General features: G+C 35.0%; 1 pseudogene; it reads left to right on the top strand.

Annotated features, from left to right (window-relative positions):
- The window catches only part of LOC134368155 (F-box/WD repeat-containing protein 2-like), a 121,451-nt pseudogene extending 110,799 nt beyond the window's left edge, over positions 1 to 10,652 (top strand).
- Positions 10,653 to 19,050: the final 8,398 nt, after the last annotated feature.

The following is a 19,050-nucleotide window of genomic DNA, read 5'->3' as shown; positions in this document are numbered from 1 at the left end:
GCTGTAGCTCACTGATTAACCTGCTGAACAACTGTGGCTTTACCTTTGCTTCTTGGGCAGAGCACAGGTGGGGCCAGAAAAGAATTATACTGGGTGTTACCAATGAATGGCCAATTTAGGGATGGCACATTTGTTAATTCAGATGGGGGCATAAAGGCATCTTATGTTATTTTTCCATTCCTTTCTACCTTGTTTGATCCATGATATATTCCATTTATTCTATCTTTAATAGGTCTATTTATATGTAACATGTCATACTAACTTATTACCTATATTTAACATATCTTATGAATTCTGCCTGTGTCTCACAAGCTGTGTGCTTACCCATTACTTGTGCTCACCATAACTTATGGACTTCATTAACATCCTGTAAGTTAATTTCTTCCTTATAATCTGATGAACACTGTCAAAAACTGTGAAGAGTATGAGATTTCATGTTGCTTGCAAGCTAACAAGTTAGTTTGCCATAGTTTCTTGTAGAAGAACATATGACACTTCTGGTCAGACATAAAGGAGAATTTATTTCCACAGCAATAGCAGTAGTCAGAATATTATTTTCTTGCAGCAGTTGCCCAAACTCTGAATCCCACAGAACAATGCAACAAGAGTCAGATGAAGCCTGCACACTTAGAGGGATTCAGTACAGGAGAAGAAATCCAAACATAAGAGAACCAGAACTTTTTATAATGAATTGCAAGCACGCCTATCCTTTGCCCTGGATGACGACATTATCTTTATTATAATGGAGAGCAAACAAATCTGCACTAGGCTCTGGAGAGAGAGTGCTATCTCTCTTTCAAGATTGTACATTATACCACCATTCTAGAAAAGATGCCTGTGCTCTCAAGATATGCAAAAACAAGAGAGACTTATGAAGAATTATCTTCCAAAAAACAAATTTTGTGAGTTTTATTGATCTTGTTTGTTCTCCTCTGTAGCAGAATTGAATATTCCTAAAGAATATATCAACACATATTACGCCGCCTACATCTATATCCTACATCTGTGCCCATACACTCTCCCTTTACTACTCGAAGCCTTCACTCCAGAAATTCTACCTCTCTCCTGCATCATCAATTATTTCCTACTCCTCGGGATCACTTCCATCAGCATAACAAACTGCTATATTAATTAGGTTAAAAAAAACCCCTCTCTTTACTTCACATTCCACTTCATGTCATCTTTACATCAAAACTCCTCAAAAGAGTTATTTATATTTGTTACTAATCTCCTCCCATTCTTTCTTTTTACATTATATCTTCCTGATGTAGTAATCCCTTTATCATTATGAAATATCCTTCTTTGTCTCTAGTAATGTAACTTGTCTTAAAATCTGATATTATTATTATAGTTCCTCTAGCTCATTGTGGTTACTATTTCCATGGTCTATCTTTTTAAACTCTGTTTCTTTGAAGCTAAAGTATGTCTCTTGAAAGCAGTATGTGATTGAATATTGCTTTTTTTATACCTAGCCAATCTTTGTTTCTAGTCCATTTTTATTTAATGTAATTATTGATATGGTTGTGTCATATCTTTTTGTCCTTCTATTCCTTTTTCACTGCCTTCATAGGCAAACTTTTCTGTGAAGAGTCAAATAGTAAATATTTTAGGCTTTGAGAGCCATCTTGTCTCTGTAGAAACTATACAACTCTGCCATTGTAATGTAAAAGCAGCCATAGATAATACATAAATGTATGGTCATGGCTGTGTTTAATAAAGCTCTACTTATGAAAACAAATGGTGGGCCAGATCTGATCCACAGGCCATAGTTTGCTGGCGCCCATGTTAAATAGTTTTTAGAATGCCATTTTAAATTGTCTGTGAGTGTGTGTGTGTTGTATACACATATTTAATATTTTGGTGTTTTCTGGCATATCTAGTAAGATTTTAGCCAAAAGTGAATGTTTAAGCAATATAGCAGCATATATATATCCCCCCTTCCCTCAGGCTGTTTGTTTTGTTTTAGTAACTTGCTTGGACTTAAACTGTGAACTCTGTCTCCTCCACTGTAGCCACTGATGTCTTTGATTTTATACATACATTTAGTCTAGCTTCCTAGGGTCACCCCTTTACATTGCTTAGTGGTCACCAGTGATTTGGGCAGAGGTTTTATTCAAACATCTTGAACCTGAAAGGTATCCACCCAATGCCAATCTATCTGTATGTGGGCTCAGTAGTGTATTCAAATGTGCAGTGAGTTACCAAGTCTCTTTTGGCTTTCATTTTTTTTTTTTTTAATGTTGAATATTCTTTTTTTTTTTTTATGTTTGGCATTTCTTTTTTTTTTTTTTTTAATTTTATTTTGTCGATATACATTGTGGCTGATTATTACTCCCCATCACCAAAACCTCCCTCCCTTCTCCCTCCCCCCTTCCCCCCCAACAATGTCCTTTCTGTTTGCCTGTCGTATCAACTTCAAGTAATTGTGGTTGTTATATCTTCTCCCCCCCCCCCGGTTTTGTGTTTGTGTGTGTGTGTGTGTGTGTGTGTGTGAATTTATTTATTAATTTTTAGCTCCCACCAATAAGTGAGAACATGTGGTATTTCTCTTTCTGTGCCTGACTTGTTTCACTTAATATAATTCTCTCAAGGTCCATCCATGTTGTTGCAAATGGCAGTATTTCATTCGTTTTTATAGCTGAGTAGTATTCCATTGTGTAGATGTACCACATTTTCCGTATCCACTCATCTGATGATGGACATTTGGGCTGGTTCCAACTCTTGGCTATTGTAAAGAGTGCTGCGATGAACATTGGGGAACAGGTATACCTTCGACTTGATGATTTCCATTCCTCTGGGTATATTCCCAACAGTGGGATAGCTCGGTCGTATGGTAGATCTATCTGCAATTGTTTGAGGAACCTCCATACCATTTTCCATAGAGGCTGCACCATTTTGCAGTCCCACCAACAGTGTATGAGAGTTCCTTTTTCTCGGCAACCTCACCGGCATTTATCGTTCATAGTCTTTTGGATTTTAGCCATCCTAACTGGGGTTAGATGGTATCTCAATGTGGTTTTGATTTGCATTTCCCGGATGCTGAGTGATGTTGAGCATTTTTTCATATGTCTGTTGGCCATTTGGATATCTTCCTTAGAGAAATGCCTACTTAGCTCTTTTGCCCATTTTTTAATTGGGTTGCTTGTTTTCTTCTCGTAAAGTTGTTTGAGTTCCTTATATATTCTGGATATTAATCCTTTGTCAGATGTATATTTTGCAAATATTTTCTCCCACTCTGTTGGTTGTCTTTTAACTCTGTTAATTGTTTCTTTTGCTGTGCAGAAGCTTTTTAGTTTGATATAATCCCATTTGTTTATTTTTCCTTTGGTTGCCTGTGCTTTTGGGGTCGTATTCATGAAGTCTGTGCCCAGTCCTATTTCATTATTTGCTGGGGCTCTCTTGAGACTTTTGCACACATGTGTAATTTTCCTTTTAACCAGGAAAGCATGAAGAGCTTATATCTACCTTTCTATCACTCTCTTATCTCTAGCATCTTACCATTACATTTCTGGTTAACCTGTTGCTCACTTCTGGGACAGTAACCTCAGCTAGTAAAATTGGGGGGTTTCTTTCCTTTTTCCTAACCTAGTACACTATTTTTAGTCAGAGACACCAATGGGTTTTCACTCCCCATAATTAATTCTTTCTAGCAGCAAATTTTCTGGTTTTCATGAGGAGCTCCTAAATGGTAAAATACCATCATTCTTTCTGACTAAGCAAATTGGTGGGGAACTGAGGAGTATGAGATCTTCCCAAGGCAAGGAGACTATAATACTCTTGCTTCTCTTACTAAATGCTCTTGCAGTTTTTGAAGAATAAACGTTTATCAATTTTGTTGCACCCTTGCTTAATTTCCATTGCCCTCAAATGTTTGTTTTTGACTGTTTTATAGTTGTATTTTGCATCCATCCTCTTCACACTTTCATAACCAGACGTCCCTCTAACATTCTCTTCAACAACTTTAATTAAGACTTTGCCCTCCCCCCACTCCACCAAAATTTGTCAAAGTCATCATGGTCACCACACTGTTAAATCTGATTTTCAGTCTAATTTTTCTTGACCTATAAGCAGAATTTGACATAATTAATCACTCTCTCCTTCTTGAAACATTTTACTTGGTCTCCTGGGCAACAGTCTCTTTTTTGAAAATCCTCTAACATCACTAGTTATTCCTTACAGGTCTTTTTGGCTGGTTCCTTCTAATCTTTATGACCTTTATATATTGAAGAACTAAGGGCTTAGACCTCAAATCTCTTATCAATCTACCCTCACTTCCTGGGTGGTCTCATCCTGTGTCATGGCTTTAAACACAGCCTAGATATTGAACTCCCAAAATTTATATCAACTTTCTCAAACCAGGAAAAATGAGAAAAGTGAAATAAAGCAAATAATATAAATAAATTTTTAAAATAAAGATGATTACAATAAAATGAAGTATATCAGTCACTTTATTAAGTGTGAATGGAGTGACTTCCTGCATTAAAAGACTAAGATTGGAGGGCAGCCAGCCCCCTCTGCCAGAAGCAGGCAAGAGAGCAATGCCTGGGGTCCTAGGCAGGAGATGTGAGCAGCCCATTCCACCCAGAAGCAGGCAAGAGAGCAACACCCGGGGTCTTAGGCAATAGCCAAGGGCATCCCCCTCTGCCTGGAAGCAGGCAAGACAGCAATGCCCAGGGTCCTAAGCAAGAGCTGAGGGCAGCACCCCCACCCAGAAGCATGGAAGAGTACACACTGACAACACCACTTCCACACAGGTGGCCCACCACAGCCACCACCATAGCCACAGCTGCCACAAAAGCAGCTTGATATGACAGCAGTAGCCACAGCTGCCATGTAGGTGACCTACTAGAGAGTCGACTGCATTGACACAAGGAGAGTCACCAGTGTAGACCGGAAAAAGAAGACATCTCTCTCCTCAAAGCCCACTTCAACGTAATGGAAGAAGCAAATGCTCTACCATATGACCAGACATCAATATAGAGATACTAGAAATATGAAAACCTAAGAAAATATGACACCACCAAAAGAGTAATTCTCAAATACCAGACCCTATAGAGCAAGAACCACCCCTGCCCCATGAAATGACTGTAAAGGAATTCTGAGCAACAATCTTAAGGAAACTCACTGAGATACAAGAAGAGTCAGTTAGACAACATAATGAAACAAGAAAAAAGTCCAGGATATGAAGGAGGAAATTTACAATGAGATTAATGCCTTGAAAAAGACTGTAGCAAAGCACATAGAACTCAAAGAGTCACTTAACAAAATAAAAAACACAACTGAAAGCATACACAACAGGCTAGAACAAGCAGAAGGAAGAATTTCTGATCTTGAAGATAATCTTTTCAAAATAACCCAAGAGGACAAAAAAAGGAAAAAGGAATTTTAAAAAATGAATAAAATCTAAGAGAGTTGCAGACAACCTTAAGTACACAAATATTTGAATCTTGAGTGTCCCAGAAGGGAAGGAGAAAGGAAAAGGCATGGAAAACCTATTCAACATAATAATAACATAAAACTTCCCAGGTATAGGGAAATACATGGACCTTCAGATCCAGGAGGCTCAAAGATACCCAAAAAGATTCAACCCAAAAAGATCCTCTCCAAGACACATTGTAGTCAAACTGGCAAAGCTCAAAGACAAAGAAAGAATCTTAAAAGAAGCAAGAAGAAAGCATCAAGTCACATACAAGGGAGGCCCTATCAGACTAATAGCAGACTTCTCAACAGAAATTCTACAGGCCAGAAGAAAGTGAGATGATATATTCAAAATACTAAAAGAAAAAATCTGCCAGCCAAGAATACTATACCCAGTTAAGCTATCCTTCAGAAATGATGGAAAACCAGCGTATTTTCCAGACAAACAAAAGCTGTGGGAGTTTGCTACCAAACAACCAGCCCTACAAGAAAACCTCAAGGAAGTCCTGCATCTGGAATCCAAAAAATGATAACCACTACCATGAATACACAAGAACAAAACCTACTGGTCAAACAAAAATACAAATAAGTAAGAGAAAGAAACTAAATCTTACCACCATAAAAAATAACCCATAATGACAATGTAATAACGTTCCTGCTTTATTTCCAATTTTAGTAATTTCAGTCTTTTTTTCTTGGTCAGTCTAGATAAATGTTTGCAAATTTTGTTGATCTTTTTAAAGAATCAACTTTTGGTTTTGTTGATTTTCTCTATTGTTTTTTAATTCCCTATTTCATATATTTCTGTTGTAGGCTTTGTTATTTCCTACTTATATTTGCTTTTGGTTTAGTTTTCTCATTTTTTTCTATTTTCTTAAGGTAGACATTTACATTACTGATTTGAGATTTTTCTTATTTTTAATACAGATGTTTATAAGTATAAATTTTCTTCTAAGTAATTTTCTAAGTGTAATTTTCCTCTAAAAATTTTGAAATGTTGTGCTTTGATTTTTAACCTCAAAGTACTCGCTAATTTTCCTGTGATTTTTCTTTTTACCCATTGTTTAATTAGGAGAGTGTTTTTTAATTTCCACACATTTGTGAATTTTCTAAATTTCTTTCTGTTATTGTGGTCAGAGAACATATTTTCTATAATCTTAGTCTTTTTAAATGTAAACTACATTTTATGCTTTGTAATGATGATTATGCCAACTGTCCTGATTTGATCATCACATATTGTACACAAATACTAATAGTCAACTCTGTACCCCACCAATAATGTTAAATAAATGTTAAATAAATGTACAAATAAATGTTAAAATATTTTGGAAAAAAACATTTAAAAGCATCAAACAGAGTAAACACCATGATTATTTAATATGAAAGGCTGAATTTACAAAAAAGATATATCAGTCATATAGTTTTTTGCACCAGACAAGATAAACTTACTAAACAAAAGCTTGCTATAAATTCAAGAAGAAATTGGTGAAAATATGATTATAGTAAGAGACATCAACATACAAAGGTACTACAAAAAGTTCATGGAAAGATTTGTATTATTTTTTAGCTCCATTTTCCATAAACATCTTGAAGTATCCTCATATCTCTTTCAGAGGCAGACATACAAAATAGGCTAAATGTATATTGACAATATCATAATATTATAATGCATTTCACTATGCGTGCCATATATAGAACCTTGTCTTCCTCAAACAGACTCTTTTTGCATGTTCATTGAACATTCATAAAAATCATATATTCATCAAAAAACACAAAACTTAACATGTTCAAAAGATTGTACATGCAAGCTACATTTCTGTCATAATCCAAAAAACTGGAAACAAACTATAAAAAGATGACCAAAAACAAAAACAAAAAAATCTTAACTACGTGGAAACTACATAATATAATCTTAGATTATACTTGGATCATAGAGACAATCAAAATTGAAATTAAAACCTATCTGGAGTAAGCTAAAAAGGAAACACTTCATATCAAAGTATATGAGATACAGAAACCTCTGTATTTAAAGAAAATATTGAAGCTTAAATACCTTTGATGTAAAAAGGATATATAAAAATATATGACCGTATTTCTCATTTAAAATATTTAAAAAAGAACTTCAAGACAAGCCTAAAAAGTCAGGAATAGGAATTAATACAGATAAAGCTGAAATTAGTAAATTGAAAAGCAAATATATAAATAATACAAGAGTGTAAACCCTTTTAAAAAGATAAATAAAATAATTAACTACTTCCTAAGACTCATTAAGAAAAAGAGAGAGCAAATTAAATATCAGAATGATAAATAAAACATAATCACAGATTCAGAAGAATTCTCTTCTAAAAAGAATTTAACACACAGTTCCAAGACAACAAATTTGAAAATGTAGAGAAAATCTGATGATCTTTTAATATAACACAATTTCTAATAATGACCCAAAAAGAATTAAAAAACATGAATATACTAATTGTGATAGGAGATTGCAAATGTGATATAAGGCCATCATTGTGAAAGATAGCAGCAGATGATTAAAAGTTGGATTTTTTCAAATCTGTAATGAACACATAATTTCAATGCTATCTAAACTATTTCATATCCAGAGGAAAAAAACTAAAAATTTTCCAAGTCGTTTTAGGAAGAGAGCATACGTTAGTTACCAAGGCTAGATTAAAAATTGTATTAAAATAAGCTCTATAAACCAACTTCAATATGAATATAGATGCAAATATCCTAAATAACATATTAGAAAATACAATCCAATACTGTATCAAAATTACAATGCAGTATAGCCAATTAATATATATTTCATAAATGTAAGGAGTTCCATATTAGGAAATCTGTCTGCATATGCCATGAAGTTAACACAAGAGAAAAGCCATATTATTATATCAACAAATTTTAAAAAGTTATTTAATAAAGTTCAGCAGCCACCTCTGATAAAATATCTAAATAAAATAGCAATGGAGTAAAATTACTTAAATAAATACTATCAAAAGTCCCAAACAAATATTATCTCAAATAGTCAACCCTAAAACCAATATAATTAAAATCAGTAACTAAGGAATCAAGTTCTTATCATTATTTTTTTTATCATTGTCTTGGATATTCTAGCAACTGAAATAAGGTAAGACAACTAAATAATTAGTATAATTTGATGAGTTGCCTGAATAATACATAAATATGCAAACATTACATGCTGTTTTTTATTCTAACAATAAGAACCTAGAAAAGACAATGGGGAAAAAATGCTCCCTTCACAATAGCAAAAAAAAAACCCAAAAAACTATTAAAATTGAAATAAAAAATAAAGTCAAAGAACCTATATGAAGAAAATTATAAGCATTTACAGAAGAGTTCAAAGCAAGGTCTGAGCAGATAGTATAAAACTGTCAGTTAGCCCCAAAATAATCTCTAAACTCAATGCAATTCCAATTAGCATCCCAACAATTTTGTCCTTTCATAATTGGAAGAAATGATTTTAAAATTTATATTGATGATTAAATGACAAATTGTAGCCAAAAGATTATTTTAAAACACTGGTTGAAACTTCAACAGAGCATCCTGTAAATCCACTTTAATCAAATCAATAGAGTACCAGTATAGGCATATGCAAGTAGAACCCAACAGAGAAAACCGAAATAGATTCCAGTATATATGATAATTTAAAATATGGCAAGGGTGGGGAGAGTGGAACAGCCAGAAATGACACAGGCAGCACCAGAAGCCACTCCCGTGTGAGGCTGCGGGCTCCGAAAGGATGCTGCAGGGCCAGGCACCCTGGCTGCTGAGCTGAGTGGTGGCCCGAGCGCACCTAGTCAGTATGAACCTGATATGAGGCCCCAGGCCCTGGGGTGCTCACTCAGATCAATTCTTCCATAACCTTTGGAGAGAAAGGACTTTGAGACATGGCTTGATAACATTTCTGTTACATTTTTTGCCTGGTGGACTTGCAGACAAATGAAACTCTGGATCACCTGATTAGTCTGAGTGGGACAGTCCAGCTCAGGCATTTCCCCAATAACCTGGAGACTCTCCTCAGGCGGGACTTTCTCAAACTCTTTCCCCTGGAGCTCAGTTTTTATTTATTAAAATAACTAGATCTTCAGACTTCACTCACGCGCTGCCTCGTGTCTAAACAGTGGAATAAGGTGATAAGTGCCTGTACAGAGGTGTGGCAGATTCTGTGTAAAAATTTGGGCTAGCAGATAGATGATTCTGTTCAGGATACTTTGCACTGGAAGAAGGTTTATTTGAAGGCTATTTTGAGAATGAAGCAACTGGAGGACCATGAAGCCTTTGAAACCTCATTACTAATTGGACACAGTGCCAGAGTGTATGCACTTTACTAGAAAGATGGGCTTCTCTATACAGGGTCAGATGACTTGTCTGCAAAGCTGTGGGAAGTGAGCACAGGGCAGTGCGTTTATGGCATCCAGACCCACCCTTATGCAGTTTGATGAAGTTCAGTGAGCAGAAATGTGTGACAGGCTTTGACAACACCGTGGCCAGCTGGGAATGGAGTTCCGGAGCCAGGACCCAGCACTTCCGGGGGCACACAGGGGCAGTGTTTAGCATGGACTATGATGATGAACTGGGTATTTTAGTGAGTGACTCTGCAGACTTCACTGTGAAAGTATGGGCTTTATCTGCTAGGACATGCCTGAACACACTCACTGGACACGTGGAATGGATCACCAAGGTGGTTTTGCAGAAGTACAAAGTCAAGTCTCTCTTGCTAAGCCCTGAAGACTACATCCTCTTAACCACAGACAAATATGAGATCAAGATTTGACCAACCAGGAGAGAGATCAACTGAAAGTGCTTAAAGATATTATATGTCTCTGTGGATAGAAGTATCCGCCTGCTGCCAACTTCATTTTGATGGGTCTGTAGTTCAGCACTAGGTCTCTACCAGTGGGACTTTGACAGTTATGATATTCTCAGGGTTCAAGACTCCTGAGATAGCAAACTTGGCCTTGCTTGGCTTTGGAGATATCTTTGCCCTGCTGTTTGACAACTGCTACCTGTACATCACGGACTTAAGGACAGAGAGTCTGATTAGGCGCTGTCCTCTGCTGGAGTACAGGAAATCAAGGAAAGGCTCAAGCTTCCTGACAGGCAAAGTATCCTGGATGAATGGACTGGATGGGCACAATGACACAGGCTTGGTCTTTGCCACCAGCATGCCTGACCGCAGTATTCACATGATGTTGTGGAAGGAGCACGGCTGACACCACAAGCCACCACTGCTAACTGACTTCGGGGGCCGGGGCTGTGGGTTTTGGGTGCAATTTCTATGGCAACCAACTGCATGAACCTAAGTTTTCACCTAATGGTATCATCATGCAATGCACAATCATTTATCTCTGTTTGCCAGGGGGACAGGATTCAGGGCAGAGAAGGGCTTGTTTTATTGACATACTATGCAGCATGCTAACAGGGTACACCATTGACTCCATTTGTACTTAGTTATGTGGGTCAGTATAAGATGCATTTTGGGTTCATCTTTCTTGAGTGGAATATAGGTTTTAAGTAAAGAAAGTTAAGTGATTTTTTAATCTGCTAATTAGTTGCCTATAAAATCACATTTAGTCTGTTAAAGCTTTTTACCATAAAAAATAAAATATGGCAAGGCCGATGTGATATTTTGTTTGAGAAAGGATGAATTATCTGATAGATTTCACTGGCATAACTAGCTATTAGTCTAAAAATAAATAAATAAACTTAAACCCATCACTTAAAACAAGCAAAAACATTAGTAAGCTTCACATGGGCTAGATACTTAAATGTGAACAAAAAAGTTATGTAAGAACATACAGGAGTTTACATACAAAATCTGAGGCCAGGGGAAGTAATCAGCTTCTTAGCCAAAATCAGAAACTGAGGAGTTTTAAAAGATATAAAAGTAGACATATTAGATCATATACTATAGTAAAACAATGATAATACATATCTATAGTTTACATAAGAAGGAAAAGCTGTTCTCATAGGTTTCTATTGAAAATATAAATTGATTAAGCTGTTCTGGAAAGCACTGTTGGTATACTCTTCAATGCAGAAATCTCAGTTTTAGGAAATAAAAACACAAAAATAAAAACACCAATAGGTGAAAAATATATACAAAGTATATATGTATTGCAGCATTGTTCATAGTAGCAAAAGATGAAAACAGCAAATGAATGTCTTTTAGAAGGGACATTATTGAATAAATTTTGCTGTAAGTTCAAAATATAATCTTCTGCATTATTAAAAAATAACAAAACAGTTCTATACCAGCTTTCTTTGAAGAATTTCCATAAGTTATATTTGAATAAGAAAACAAGCCTTAGAAAATACCTGGGGGTGGGGCCCAGGGATCTGTGTTTTACATTTAGTCAATAAAGTTTGAAAAATATTTAAAACTTTTGTGGCTGAAGAACTATTGCACATGGCAAAGTCAGAATCGACTGGCTTTTATATATGAATAGTAATTCTGCATTTTTAAAATTTTTATTTTTATTTTTAATTGGCAGATAGCAACTGTATACATTTATGAGGTATAAAGCAATGTTTCAATACATGTATACATTGTGGAAGGGGCAAATCAGGTGAATTAACATATCCATCATCTCCCATACTTATCATTTCTTTGTGTTGAGAATATTTAAAACTCACTCTCTTAGTAATTTTGAAATATAGAATACATTATTATTAACTATAGTCACCTTTCTGTGCAATAGAACTTATTCTTCCTGTCTAATTGAGACTTTGTACCCTTTGATCAGCATTTCACCTTTCCATCCCCCCAGGCACAGATAGGCAAATACCCCATGATCTACTTATATGCGGAATCTAAAAAAGTCGAACTCATGAAAGTAGAGAGTAGAATGTTGGCTACCAGAGCCTGGGAGTAGGGTGGGTCTGCATTTTTAACCCAAATGAGTGCATTCCTACCTTGATGCTGTTAGCCTTTTAGAAATCCATACCAAAATTTCCTTCATGGGCATTTAGCCTTTAATAGTTCCTTTTTCCTCCTCTGCAATAACTACATGCCAAGAGTCAGGTGGCACTTTTCCTGGGAAACATGTTCAGCCACAGAGTTGAGTGGAATACTCTTGTGTGCAGCCCCATGCGAATCCTTCTTAAGTGTCAGGATTTAGACCGTAACCCAACTAGCCTTCCAGTGCTATGATTTTTGATGGTTCTTAGATCTCTTTCTGCAAGTCATATGTGTATTTTAAATAAATGTCCACCATCCCCATCCTGTGACACGTAAAATAAACCCACACAACACTCATTGATTTAAAAACTTCATACTTGGCACTGATTTTATACCAAGTATTACACTAGTTTCTCTGAGTATATAATGATAAAAATAATAGACATGTTTTCTGTCCCCCTGAATCTGATATTCTAGTGGAGAAGATAGACAATAAATATGTAAAATCATTATATGTAAATAAATCCCATAATGCTTTGATTCTGAGACATACTTTTTTTTCACATTTAATCATCTCTGAAATCTGAATGTATCTTATAACCAATGGTGTACCATAACATAATTGGCAGCATTTTTAGTTTGTTTTAAGTGATCCATAAAATAATGGTGCATCTTTCAATGATGGCATCTAAAATTCACTGAAACAAGTATTCACAAACTGGGATATGCATTATGAAGAAAAAAAAAAACAGATAAGTGAGAGAAGATAACGGACCTACTGAGGAAGGATCAGAAAATCTTTTCCTTTTTATGTTTTCTTTGCTGTAATTGATCCTCACCAACTTCTGCTACATTCCTAAGTATGTTTTCTTATTCTCAGGACTTTTAATACAATCCAAGAAAAAACACCAGAAGTATGTAAGTCTTGATGCTTGTTTCCAAATATTACTTTAAAGGTTATCTGCTACAGTATGGCCTGAACTATAGTAATGGAGGTGGAGATGAAAATAAGTGGAACAATTTGCTAGATATTTAAGATATAGAGTCAACAGGACAGTTTGGATGTGAGACATGAGGGTTCTGATACAGGTTAACTAGTATGAAAGCACGATGACACATGAAAAACAATTGTTGAGGATGACTTACTAGAACAACAGAAACTAATTTTTCTGGGTACTTTTAAATGGCACACATGCCAATTTATATGTTCTCTAAGGACAGAAGCTAGGATTTTTAACTCAGTGTAATCACATATTATAAAGAATATGTTATGTACAAGATACTTATGTTTTAGATAACACATCAAATGAGGCAAAAGTGGCCAATATACCTGAACAGTCCATAATTTGGATCTGCTATTTAATCCACATGACTAGTTAGTATTACTAATGGTAACTAGAAAGTAATAGTCATGAGTTGCTGAATGATTGGGATACATTCTGAAAAATGCATGTTTAGTTGATTTCATCATTGTGCATACATCCTAGAGTGCACTTACACAGACATAGATAGTATAGCCTACTATGCACCTAGGCTATATGGTATTGCCACAGTCATATATGCAGTCTATCAATGACCAAAATGTCATTATGCGGCACATGACTGTGTTCTATATGGCTTTTAACTAGGAAATCTCAAATCCAGTGAGAAGAATTATGTTTCTTTAGCCTCAAACAATGGCAAGATAGCATTGTAAATATAGAATTACTATAATATATTTGTAATAATAAGACCAGATAAACATTTTTTAAAAGACTATCATCTTCTGGGAATTGTATAATCATTATGATGATATGATATCTAAAGTTCTGGAAGCAAAAATAAGCAATCCTATCTGTTACACAATGGATGCTTTTCAAGATTTATCTCATTTATTATTTCTATAATGTCAGGAAGTGCCCAAGATTTTCTTCCTAATTTTATAAATACCAAAGGCATCTGTGATGCATAAAAAGAAATTCACATGAGATAGTACTGATACAGGTAATTGGAAAAGTTTAGTTTACACATTCATGGGGCAGCATTGCACCATGTTAGTGTCAGATATGGATGGACTTGAACCCTCTCATTGAGCCTCAGTTTCCTCATATGTAAAATGGAAAAAAATAATTTTTGTCCCTAGGGGGGTTTTGTTTTGTATGGTTTAAATGAAATAAGATATGATAAAACAGATGGCATTATTATTATTTTGTTTTATATAATGATATCAAACACTGACTATGTGGATACATTTGGAATTTTTTTTCTCCTTTTATCAGAATGATTGTCTCTGATTAGACAAGTCCTTAGTTTTAAGTCCTAGTGGAACTATCATTTTTGCATTGTTAGTTCTAAAAATAAAAACTCTTGAAAATATGATGATTAAGCTTACAACAGACTACCTCTGAGTGATATTGTGTTTTTGACTGCAAGCAGAAACAAATGTGAAATCACAAATTGCACGGTAGATTTCTACCCTGAGCTTCCTTGTAGTGTTTGTGGTTTGAGTAAGCCAACTGGAGAATCTTGACCACATAAATGATATATTCTAAATTACGAGAACCATATCCTTATCCATCTTTTCAACAGACTGGTTCGTTAAATACAGAGAAAAGCAGGGTTTAGTGTGCTGCAGTATTCATAACTAAAGAACTGATTCACTCTACCACAGTGTGACTTTGGCAGAATGATAAACAAGAACATTATCATTTTGTGGTGCAAGACATGGCCCAATTTAAAAATAACTCTAAATTATTTAGAAGCATTTGAATAGTATATGTCATTGTCCAAAACATGCACCAAATTACCATGAACAAATTTTAAATGTCCATATTTTAACTGATAAATCGGTGAGCATGAAGTATAAATTCCTCAGTTTTAGTGTATATATATTCCTTGTGATGTGTTGTATTACTGAATGCAGTTGGCATATCAATTTTGAGTTTTACTCAAGCTGCAGGTAACACTAATTACTGAACAGGCAGTTTGACATCTGCATTGAATGTATTTGTGTGCATAAAACATAATTATCCTTGGAAGTTGAGCAATATGTTCTTATTAATCAATGTCAATATATACGCTTTTTATTATTTTAGATGTATTTTAGATGTAGATGTATTTTAGTCCATACCCAAGCAAATGTATTCACAGTTTCTTCTCTAATTTTCTAGAATAAATGCTACTATTTTATATAACAGGATGTCAACATATTTCCTAGGGCAAATAATTAAGGGAACTTTGAAATATTTAGGCACAAAATCAAAAGACAAATATCACAGCAAACACAGAAAATATAAGTAAGTCAAGTTTTAAACAAACAGATGTATGCGTTCTCCTTTTTAGATAAGGATAAACATTTATAGCCTTTCTATAAAATACACTTGAACTGCTGTTTTCTCTCTGTGCTGACAAAATAGATTAGTCTAGATGATTTCTGTCCATAAAAGGTTTTGCACTTTTGACTCAACAATTTAACTGCTACCAAATTACCCTTTTTACCAACATTCTCCTTGTCACATTTAGAGAGAAATTTGCATTTGTCATTTTGGTTCTTTCTCACTTTAGAGTTCCCCTATCATTTGCCCGTATCCTAATTCTTTCCTTAGGGAGTGGAATACGATGGTGGAAAGGTTTTCCCTTCCTGTGCCTATCTGGTAGCAATTTCTACCTGCAGATAATGTGAAATATGTTTTAAAATAAAGCTGATAGGTTCAAATCAGAGAAAGTAGGCAGGTTAGACTCAGTGTAATTCAACATATCTGTTGGTTGCTTTTTTAGAGCCAGTATCCAGAGCCATTATCTACTTTTAACAATAGGTGTGAATAAGACATATCAGGATACTGCAGTGAAATTTAAACAAAAGGCATGAGTCCTTTAACCCTGTGACATGTATTATGTTTAAACTACTCATTTGAATCATGCCCTTTGGTATGAAATCACAAGTACATGCTAATCAGAAGCACAACTATCTATCCTTCAAGGCTTTTCTCTTCCACCTGCACTGTTTCCTTATAGGCATAAAATAGATTAAAGAGTCAGTAGTGCCAAGCTGAAGCATGACATCAAAGTCATGGAGAACTTTAGTATAGTTGGAGAAGTTCTTTCTCCCACATATTCTAAATCTACCTTATTGGATATTTATTAAAACCACAACAGAAGCACAGCACCTCTGAGGAAGAGTAGTGACTGTTATTCATCTTAATATCCCTTCATGTCTATTAGATATGGGATGCTGAATAAATGACTGAAATGACTGATAAATGAATGAATGAATAAAAAGCAAATAAATTATAAATTGCTAATCAGCCATAAGAGGGTTCTATCTGTCCGAATGAGAACCGGATGGGAATTTCGATCTATCTTTTGCCTCTTCTGATCTCTCAGAGGGAGCAATTACATCCTAAAACAAATTGCAAGGAACCAAAAGGAAACTTTCATACTAGTGCCCACCAACCATAGACTACACAGGTGCTGGGGCATTTAGATATGTATAATCAATTAAGTTTCAATTCAAAAAATAAATTAAAATAGATATGGTGTTGTTCTACAGATCTACTGGTCAACAACCCATTCAAAGAAGCATAAAGCCAAAGAAAAACAGTTAACTCAAGTCTTGTCTTAGTGAAGCAGAATCAAAAAGGTAATGTAAAGCACCAGACTGAGTGATCTAGCACCATATTGTCCAGAGGCGAAAATCAAACAACCTAACTAATTAAGATGTCTTTTTTCTCTCTTCTGCCCACCCAATGGCTAATCCATTTGGCAGATATTCAGTGACTCTGACTCTTTAGTTTATATTTTATAGACATAGCCATAGACTAAACTAGCCCAGGCAGATTTGAAATGATCACTCAGCATGTGCTTTCCTTTGGGGACCATAGTTCTGCTTTAAACCACATTTTTATGAAAAGAGAATATATATCAAGGTGTCCTCTGTTTTAACATTTATCTGTTAAAAATCTAGCACAAAGAACACACATGGATTATACGTATCTAACTTTTACCCATTAAACTTTGGAAAATGCCATTAATGTGCTTTATGACACATATTAAATGTTAATTCTTTTATATTTTTTCAAATGAATAATGATCCACAATAAACTCACAACTTTTGTGTTTTGACAGATTAATTACATTTGCCATATTCTGGTAGCATAATGTCAGGGGTAAAAAGCCTTAAATTAAGCAGTCCTGGAATAATTCTGTTCTTTAAAGGATGTGTTTTAACAAAACATGATGACGATTTAAAATGCTAAGATGCTAAAAATATGGTGTGTGCTACAGACAGATGAAAGAATTTATCTCAGAGAAAAAATTAAATAGGGAGAGATCATAGCAAATATCTTATTAGTGGACCATAAAAACGCTAAACTCAATGGAAATTTAGCATACCTACTATTTGTAGTACTTTCTCCACTGGCTGCACATTATTCTGGTCAGAAAAGAAAAATAAAGCATTGTTTGATCAAAAGTAAGCATATAAAGTTTTCCCTCTAATATTCAGGTGAATTTATATTCTTATTCTTCTGGTTGCTATAGACATAGTTTCTAGGGACCTAAGAATGCATCTCACTAAATTCATTACTTGTATGAATTTAGAGAAGGGATAGAGTTATGCTTCTTTTCAATGTCCTTGTCACTGAATTCCTAATTGTCTGAATAATGAAAAGTTATATGCATAGTTGGAATAGATGACCTTTAAGGTCCCTTCCATCCCCAATACTAGATATATCCATGATTCTATTAAAACCCAGGTTTCAGTGGCTAAGGCTGGAGAAATGGGAAGCATAGAGGTGAATCTCACCTCTCTTCCTATAACCCAAGTTGGTCCCTAGATATTAAAAAGAAATTCTACCACATAGGAGGAACAGCTTAAGGAAACCAAATGATACACATCTTTAAAAGCTTTACTTTGGTTTCAAGCAGATTGTCCAGTGAGAAAATGTTGCTTGGGGGTGTTAAGGGTATGTGACTTCTAAGGAGAGCAGAATTCATTGACATTAAGAGATTTGTGAAGGTGAAAATCAGAGTACTGATTAAAAGAAGATTTTGATTAAGCAAGCAAAGGAAAAGGATGGGATCTGGGCACATCTTGATAAAATACTCAAGCGCTTTAAAAATGTTTTTTGAAATCTGATGGAAATAAATGCTTAATAAGTAAGAATAATCTTTGGAAATGAGAACAATGAGTCTTAACGGAAAAGATTGAACCCACAGAACATTTTCCAAGAATTTGGCTAAATGTACTTCAAAAAGCAGGAATTGGCATTTTAATATTCTGTCCGAGAAGGAGAAAGATAAATTATGAAAGTAGAATTAATTTTTGCTGTGATCTGATAAAAATTTCAAGGGTCATCAGTGTTCATATTTTAGTACACCATGATGCATACTCAACTATGTGTGCCAAGTTCTGTCCAGGAATAAGTTTACCCTACTCTGAAAGGGCAATCTGCTATGTGACAATATCTGTGTAACATTTTCCTAAGAATTACACTAACCATAAACAGTAATTTGGCTGCACTTCTGTGAATATATCTTGGAACTCCAAAAGTAAAAGAATGGTGATTATTACCTTTGCTGTACTTAACTGTCTCAAGAATTCTCTTTACCATCTTCCTTCTTCTCATGTTAACTCAGGACTTGGGGAATAGACTTCTTGATTCCACTCAGTAATGCACGCCAACAGGACAAATGATAAATCTAAAACCCAACCAATGGCAGGAGACAAGTGC

Source organism: Cynocephalus volans, chromosome X, assembly GCF_027409185.1.
Source record: "Cynocephalus volans isolate mCynVol1 chromosome X, mCynVol1.pri, whole genome shotgun sequence".
NCBI classification, from domain to species: Eukaryota; Metazoa; Chordata; class Mammalia; order Dermoptera; family Cynocephalidae; genus Cynocephalus; species Cynocephalus volans.
The sequence above is the reverse complement of the archived record's forward strand: the minus strand, read 5'-3'. Positions and strand labels throughout refer to the sequence as shown.